The sequence below is a fragment of the Malurus melanocephalus genome, unplaced genomic scaffold, assembly GCF_030028575.1.
Source record: "Malurus melanocephalus ecotype Western Australia unplaced genomic scaffold, MMel_1.1 scaffold_713, whole genome shotgun sequence".
Lineage (NCBI taxonomy): Eukaryota > Metazoa > Chordata > Aves > Passeriformes > Maluridae > Malurus > Malurus melanocephalus.
The window spans coordinates 196,615-205,762 of NW_026623945.1; positions in this window are offsets into that span (position 1 = coordinate 196,615).

Here is a 9,148-nt window from a genome sequence, read left to right on the forward strand (position 1 = left end):
ACAGGACACAGCTCAGCCCCGCACACCAGGGAGGGCCTGATCAGAGCCCTGATCACAGCAGGGGCTGCACAAGATGATCTTTAAGGGTCCCTGCAACCCAAACTATTCCACGATTCCATGACACCGGCTCCACACACATCCCTGTGCTCACCTGGGTACAACAGCCCAACATTGAGGCCAAAGCAGCCCCTTGCTCCTTTCTGGAGACAAGGCTGAGACGAAAAGAACATTGAGCAGCTCCATATTCAAGGAACCAGGTTCCCAAGCAAAAGCTGTGCCCTCCATCCCTCCAGGACTGCAGCAGAGTGGTGCTCCTGTTCCCCCTGCCCTGGGGGAAGGTCAGGCTGGGTCCCTGCTCACAGGGACACTGGAGTGGGAGGCAGGAAGGACGGTCAGGACAGAGGGAGTCAGCAGGAGCTGGATGCACACATGAGAGATCCACACACCTCCCTTTCTCCCCAYTCTGGTTTAGCTCCTAGCTTGATCCTCGCCAGCCTCCCACCCTTCCTCATCCTCCCCTCTTCCCCGCCTTCCTCTGCTCCTCTCCAGGCCCCTGGGACACCACTCAAGCCCCACAAGAGCCCCCAGTGCTGCAGGCTCCCATTCTCCCAGCGGGTTATCCAAGCCAACCCCCCCCTCTCCAGTGCTCGGCTCCAGGAAATGAACACGCTGCACGGGCTGACGCTTGGCCAAACCCCGTAAAACTTTTTACTGGCTCCTGATAGCTATTAATAACAAAAAAAAAAAAAAGCTTCTTGTGCTCAAGGGTGCACGGAGGGAAACGTGGGAGCTCTAAGAGCAACAGAGGGAAAAGACACCAAAGGCAGAGCTCAGCAGGGGGAAGGACTGGCCATGGAAGGGTCGAGGGGCAGGGGAGCTGCTCCCTGGGACTGTTCCCAGCCCTCTCCTGACACGGAATCCTCACTCTCCACAGCATCCTGGCACACTGCCACTGCTCTGCAGGGACCACAGCTGCTCCAAAGGTGCAGAGTGCTGGGRTCCCACCTGTGGGACCTGCCTGTTCCAAGCACTGTGGAGCAGCGCTTTCCTGCGGGATGGGAGAATCTCCAGCCTCCCTCCAACACCTCCAGAGCATCCCCAGGGCACAGCAGCCCAGCCCTCCAAGGCCACCCCCAGCACACCAACACCCAGGCACCACCCTGCTGCACCCACACAGCTCCACTGAGGGAAACTGAGGCACACGGTGCCTTCCAGCTGTCCCAAAGGTGGGCAGCCACGGGCTGGCTGGTGCCCCTGTGCTCCCTTCCCCCCGCAGGCCGGCGGTACCAGCAGGAAGCGGGGTGGGAGCGGCAGGAGCAGGGCTTCCCTGCGCTTTGTTCTGCCCCGGCCCGAGCGCGCACGGCCCACACGTGMCATCCTGCTCATTCTTCGCTCCCCCAATGATTTCCGCTCGGGATTCGGCACATGGCGCTGCCCTCCCGACCTCCTCATGCTTCTCCCACCTCCGCTGGACGTCAAGAGCCATTCCCCCACGGCCTCCCGGCTCCCAGAGCGGCCAGCTCTCCAGGAGCTGCTTTCCCTGGACACTGGGAAAGGGGAGCAGCCGCTGCTGCCCAGGCCCTGCTGCTCCATAACCTGTTTTCGTTCTCAATCAGACCTTTATGCTCAGTCCCAGGGGATTCCAGGCCCAGACTGTTTGCACAGAGTCAGGCGGCCGACAGCCAGAGCCGAGGGAGCTCCAGCCCCGGCGCTTGGGATTATTTTCTTTGAAGAGTTATGGCCCAGCCTCTGTGAGGGAATTTCAGACAATGAAGTGAGACAGAAGGGAAAAATTAAATCCCGTTTCCTGCGAGCACGGGGAGACTGGGCTGCCTTCTCCCAGCCCAGACAAACGCAGGGAGCAGCACAGTACGACTCTGGTCCTGCCTGGGGAGCCTCGGGAGCAGCCCTCCTGGAGGGGCCCAGCTCCAAACCCCAATTTCAGACATCTAGGCCAGACTGACACCCAGCGAGGCCACAGCCCAGCCCCCCGAGTTGGGGCTGCCACGCTGCAATTCCCCCTTTCCCAAAGCCGGAGCAGCAGGAAGTCACCGAACCGCAGCCATGTGAGTCAGGCCAGGGCAAGAGATGCTCCCTCACACTCTGCCCACCAGCCTCCCCAGCGATGAGCCAAGGGCTGGGAGGGATTTATTTGCTCATCCCAGCAGTGCCAAGGAGACACAGAGGCTCCCTGGAYCTCAGGACAAAAGCAGGACCCACCTCTGTGCAGTGTCAGTGACTGCTCAGGTTTTCCACCCCGTGCAATAAAGGGATCACTGGCCTTTAAAATTAAGAACAACCTAATTAGAAACAGAAACTTTTGGTAAAATCCCAGGACTCCCACTGCTCTGGAGCAAACAAAACCTGTGTTTGTTAAAACACAGCAGCCTTTGGATGGGAAACAGGGACCCAGACCTGACCCATCCTCCCCCAGGCAGCAGCACCACGGGGRAAGATTCCCTGGATAAAACTGATATCACATCGTTCCATTTTGTACAGGAATCCTCACCCAAAAGGTCACAGCGAGGCAAGCAGCCTCAGGAAAGCACCTTCTAGGCTGGATTTGTTGGCCTGGGATCAAATCTGATGCAAGATGAGACTAAGAAAACTTGTTTCTCTCTTTAGGAGGGAGGGGGATGAATAAGGAAGAAAAAAAAAAAAGAGAATTGGCCTGAAGTTTGGCAGAAGAAATTCCAAAGCAAGCTGTGGTCTYAAAGCAAATAAGCACTGCCCTGTGGTGTTTGCAGTGGCAGTGCTCCGAGCCAGGGATCCTGGAAGGGAAACAAACTCCAGGCAAGTGCCTGAGCACCCCCAAACCAGACCTCAGAAACACCAAAARWRCCATAAAAAGGGGGCAAGCCCACAYACCCTTGATACCCAAAGAGGGAGTTCATGGCGCTTTTGTTGAAATATTGGGTCTTTTTTTTCTTTGCCATCTGGTTTTAAGCAGGTCAGGGCTGCTCCAGTCACATTTACAAGTTTTTCTCTGCAGACGTAAGGGTGAGAAAAGGGGAATTGGGGTTGGRGGGAGTTGTTTTTTATCTTAAAATAAGAAAAGCTGCAATTCTAGTGCTACCCCTTGTCTCTGTGATTTGGACCAAAATATCAAGGCTCGGGAAGTTCCTGCCCACATTTGCAAGTATAAGATGCTGAAGAGTCGTATTTTTAAGAATTTCTTCCCTGTAGAATGAAACGCCGTGGCTGCCGAGGAGGCACTTGTACAAACCATCTGGGGCACATTGTTCTCAGCCCTTTATATGAACACACACACCGTGTTCCTGCCCGAAGGAGGTTACAGCTAAACGGGGCAAGACAAAAGAGGGGAAGAAGAGGAAAAAATAGCGGCCTGGAGCAGGGAAGCGGCCAGTGAAGGGCAGCGAGGAGGTCTGTGGTGCTGCTCGGAGCAGAGCCCAGGTGTCCTGGAGCAGCCAGCATCCCCGGGTGCTGCTCCCTGATCCCCAGCAGCCTTTGGGATGCTCCTCRGAGCTGGTTTCCCCATGTACTCTGTGCTCTGTGAGCTGAAGGGAAACACAGCTGCATCCAGATGAAAGAGAAAGGAAAGCTTCTTGAGAGCACAAAGAGAAAAGCCCTTGACACTCTGCAGCTCCAAGTACAGATCACTGCCAATTAAAGGCTAAAAATAATCACAAATACCCCGATGTCCCAAAGGATGACCCATCAGCTGGCTCCCAACGCAAAAATCCAGACCAAAAAGCAACCAGTGGCCTTACACAGCTGAAACCAAATCCCAATAAATTCTAAAAGTTGAAGAGGCTCAGCTTACAGGGAGATCAAAAGTCTTAAAACAAAGCAAAGCCTTAAAACATCTTCAGAACGAGCTGCAGACGGTCCCAGATGATGTCTGCAAGGGTTTGTTGTTAAATACATGTTGGAGCCTGCAGAGCCTCAGCCAGCCCCACTCGTGACGGAGAAGGGAAGGAGGTTTCCCACACCAGGGGCTCATGGAAAGCTCCACCAGGCTGCCCATGGGAACCCTGCAGTGGGTACGGCCAAAGGGGCTGCCAGAACAGGGCTGGGTCAYGTCAAACTTCTCATCCATCAAAGATCCCAAATCCTTCTCCCCAGGGCTATCTCCAGCCATTCTCTACCCAGCCTATGTTTGTGCTTGGGGTTGTCCCAAGCCATGGCAGGACCTTGCCCTTGGCCTTGTTGAACTTCTCAAGTTTGTCACAATCCCACCTCTCCAGCCTGTCCAGGTCCCTGTGCATGCTTCATCCCTTCCCTCCAGTGTGTGACCACTGCACACAGCTCTGTCACCAGTAAACTTGCTGTGGGTGCCCTCAGTCCCACTGTCCGTGGGAGAGCAGAGATGGAATACACCACTGCTCCCAGCACTGACCCCTGAGGACACCATTTGTCACTGGTCCCCACTTAGACATCGAAGCATCACTTTTAGTGTGACCATCCAGCCAATTATCCACCAAGTGACCATCCAACAGGCTCCAGAGAAATCTCCTGAGCTTCTTTCAGCTCTGGACATGCACCTCTCCTCCGAGCCAGGCACAGCAGCTGAAGAGGCTGGGATGCAGGTCCACGGGATGTGCTGTTTGGAGAAAACTCATCCTGACCCCACAGGGAACACARGGAAGTTTCCTCCTTGGGCTGGAGAGGCAGTGGGGCTGTGCTGCACCAGGAGCTCACTCCCCCTTGGACTTACACCAGTGACAGCTCCAGTCATGGGAGATTAAAGCAAACCTACCAGGGCAGCAGAGCATTCCTTATGGCAAAGGAAGACTCTGACCCCATTTCCTCTGGATCCCTCAGGAAAACAGGAGTTTCAGTGCTCTGACTGAGAACTCCAGGAATCTGGTGGAGAAGGGAGTTCTGGATGTGAGCATCTCACCAGCCATGGCATAKGAGAGCTGTGCCCACGCTGTCAGGACGGAGGACGGGCTGCACTGCTCAGAACACTTTGTCTGCAGAGGAGCTGAAGCAGCAGATAAGGGGTGAAGTGACCTTTATCCATCCCAGAAATCCCCATAAAAAACCAGGCAATCCTGGCAGCAGCCACTTTGCCAGCAGTTTCTGCCAAGTGCAGCCTCAAGCCCACCATCCCCAGCCCAGCAGGTCAGGTTTGATGGCACCCAGGCTATCCTGATCTCCTGTGCATTTCCCAGCCTCCAGCGAGGCGGGAGCCAGCACAGCTCTGTTTACTCCGCTCGCTCCTTTGTACGTTGGTGTTGGTGTCAGCACAACAGGAAGCTCTTGTTAAATAGTTTGTTACTTAACTGCTGATGCAGAGCCACCGGGGAACCCGGCGGAACGTGGAGAGGGAGCCCGGGGAGCCTTGTGGCTCAGCCGCAGGGATTTGAGAGCTCTTGGCTCTGCCACCCCCTCCCTGTGATCTGGGYGTGTACTGAGTCCCTGGCCCTTCACATCCTGCTGTGACACCGGGGTAACTTCCCTGCATCAGCCTGGTCCATTTGAGGTTCCTGGAGAGGTGTTTGGCTCTTTTTCAGCTTTGGAACGGGGCTGAGAGCTCAGCAAGCCCCACTGCCCGCTCCAAGGCATCTGCAGACACAAGAASTGAACTGAACTCCACAACTGCAGGAGCTGCCCCAGCGAACAGGAACCATCCCATGACACCCAGCCACCCCAGCTGTGCTGCTGCTGCCCCCACACAGGGCACACACAGGGGCAGTGACCAATGCCAGGGAACACCCAATGGTCACAAATCCACTGCTTGGATCCCCACACACTGCTGGTCCCACAGAGCAGCCCAAAGCCCACCTCCCTGCCCGCTCCCTCATCCCCCAAACACGGACCCCGCTCATCTTTGCGGTGCCACCAGGCTGAGTCATCGGTGACACGGCAGACACAGCTCTGTCACCATGGCCACTGCRCCAGGAGTGTTTGAAGAACTGACAGTGCTGGCTGCTCTCCCTCCTCAGCAAAACAAACAGCGGGGTTTCGCTTTGGCCCCCCAATATTTACAATTAAGAAATATGCATGGACAGTTTTGTCCAAAACATGATTTTTTTCCATTCAGGCTCTTGAAAAAAGACAAGAAGAAAGCCAAGGTTAATGTTTCCACTAGAATTTCTTCTAGTGTTCAGGGAAAAAAAACAAACCGAGAAACAACCAACCCACAAAAACCCTGAACTGTGGCAGCAAAGCTTTTAATCCAACATGATCCCAGCATCCTTGTTCCAAAGCTCCCCTCCCTTCCTGGCTTCCCAGCTCTTTACTGASAGCACGGTGTGTCCGTGAGGGGAGAGGATCCCACCCAGCTCCCAGAGCAGCGGGCACAGGGCACTCCTGGCATCTCCAGCCGGGCTCTGCCCTCCCTATCCAGCCCTGGGGATGGACACAGCCAACAGTGCTCCCAGCACCGGAATTAAAAACATAAATCCATTCTGAGAGCAAACAACCGGGCACAGCATCACCTCCAGCCACACCRGTAACACGGAACAAACAGAAATTATTTCAGCCAAGGAGGCAGGAGCGTGCAGAGTCTGTCAAACACGAAAGCAGTTACCACGTGCAGGTGCTCCCKGCTCCCAGMACAGCCCCAACACCTCAGGGCTTCACCCAGATATCCATCCATGGCTCTCAGTCAYGTCCAAAAAAAGGTCCAAGTCACAAAAACACCAGGATTTAAAAAAAAATCATTAAAAAAATAATAAAGCATTTGTTGTTTTCCCCAGAGTTAAGCTGTGCTGTGAAGAAGATGGATTTTTCTTTCTGGCTTCCGCTACCAGCTCTCATGTCTATTAAAGTTTTCTCTAAATTAGAAATGTTCTCTTGTTACTGGCTATTCCCTTCCCCAGGAGACCTTTATGACACTGTGAACTCTGGTCAGCTCTTAATCTACAACAAATCAAGCTCCAAATTRTTTCAAAGTTATTTTCTCCCAGCCTCTGAACCCAAATATGGCTTTTTAATGGAATCCTATGAATTTTCAATTTTTTTTTATTGTCTGTGCCACACCATTCCCTCTGTAACARTGAGAAGAGCAGAGTTTCAACAAGGCTGCAGGGAAATGCTTCTGCTGAAGGGGGGTCCTGCTTCCCATCTCGGAGTCTCACCTACAAACAGATTCTCACAACACACACTCAATAATGATTTGTGAATGTTTCCCCAGAGATCTCTAARGGACACCAGGTAACATTCAAAACCATCAGGCTGCCTTAAAAGCAAAATCTCAGCCGTTCCTCAAACTCCAGTAGCACTCATGATGGTCCCCAAGCACCCCAGACTCCTGCTGCCCATAAGGTGGGTGTGCCCATGGATTTGGAGCAGGGACAGCGTCCCCCCAAGCAAGAGCTCCTAAAGGGAGTGGAAGCAAAACCAAAACTCTTCTCTAAACATAATGAAATTAAATGAGAAGTAAAAAATGGGGGCAAACCACCAGCAGCAGAGTTTTCAGTTTCCAACAGAACCACAAGGCACCACTCAAGAGCTGGTGTGAATTCCCAATGCTGGTGAGATGTTAAACCAAGAAATTTCCTGGTTTCGAGATGAGTACGGATGGGCTGTACAGGCCACATGCCAGAACACCCCCAGTGCAGCACCCGGAGAATTTCACCCCAAAGCCTCAGTGCTCACACCACAGATCAGGGCGGATGAGGAGAATCCCTGCCCCGCAGCAGGATGTGTGTGCACAGTGTCAGCTTTCCAGCAGCAGCTCAGCAGGAATCATTTTGCACCCAAAAATATCTAAGGAGGAACCAGGCCCCTCTTCAACCAACAGGAGTGGGACTGTTTGATGAACATTTGCTCCCGGCTCATATGAGCAGAAATGAAATCAATGTGCTTTGGACAGTCCAAATTCAGAACTCAAATCCTCAACATCCAAATTCAGAACAAACCAGATCCTCTTATTTTTGAAACCAGCCTGCAGAGTACRAACACTTCTACATCTCTTAGCAGCTACAAAAAAAACCCCAAAAGAAGCATCTCTACTCCTGCTGCCAGTGAGTTGCCAGTTCACTCCCAGCCCAGTGCAGAATTTCACTCTTTTCCTTGGATCCCCATCCAAAGCAGCTACACCTGGATGGAAAATATTAAATGGGCTCCACCAAGGAGCCCAAAATACCACAATGGAAATTTCAGCAGCAGCACACGAACCAAGCAAAAAGCTGAAAATACTTTTCTAAGAAAAATAATAACAGTAAATACACACATGCTAAAATAAGTCCAGATCTGAAAACTAAAAATAACAAACCCAGCCCAAGTCAGACAAACCCATCCCCGAACCAAGTGCCCAAGAGAGCTGATTCACCTTTTCGGGCTCATCAGGCACAAATTTAAACTTCCAGCTGCAGAATTCATAAACAGAAAACACACTGAAGCCCTACGAGAAATGACTTGAAAGGAAGCAGCTTTTTGGTTGACCCTAATGATCCCACAAAAGGTGTCTGCGTTTTCATTTATGCTTTTTCTGATATGATTTTACCCAACAAAGCCCAAGGGCAGCCATTTCCCAGTTCTTGGCCAGGTCCCATGGTCCCCATGCTGGATCCACTGCATGGAAACAGCAGCACTGAAGCACTGCAGGGTGGTGAGAATGCAAAACCCCTGGGTGAAGGAGGGAGTCAGGGAAAAATTGGTACCTGATTCCCATTTTCCCACCCAGCCCTGCCTCTGGGATGTTACCAACACCTTCCACTCCAGAATCCCTTCTCAATGACCAGCAACAGCTGCCCTTGGGGCTGCTGGGCCAGAAGTTCTGGCATGGAGCTGGGAGATGTCAAGATAAGCAAATGACCCAGCGTCAGCCTGCTGCCCCACTGCTCGTGCCAACGTCACTCTGACGTCCCTGCTGACATGGCACAGGTCCTGTCTGCAGAACCACAACTTGCTTTGCTGTCACCGTAAGAGGAAGGCACAGGTAGCAGACAGGTAACCAGAGCAGGAAACCTCCTCCTGAACAACAATGGCACAGGTTTGCTTTCTGTCCATGCAGCAATTCTGCAGGATCTGTCTCACCAGTTCAGCGCAGAAAAAGCCAATTAGGATGTCAAAGTGGTTTCGGTTTTACAGAGGCAGAGTTAGCAGCACTGGAAGAAAGGAAGTTCATTATGGACAAAGCTGAGTCTCTGGCTGGGAGACCTTAAAAGGACAGGAGAGTCCAGCTCCCAGTGCTTCGTCCCTTCCCATCTGCTGCGGCGTTTCCGCAGGACAC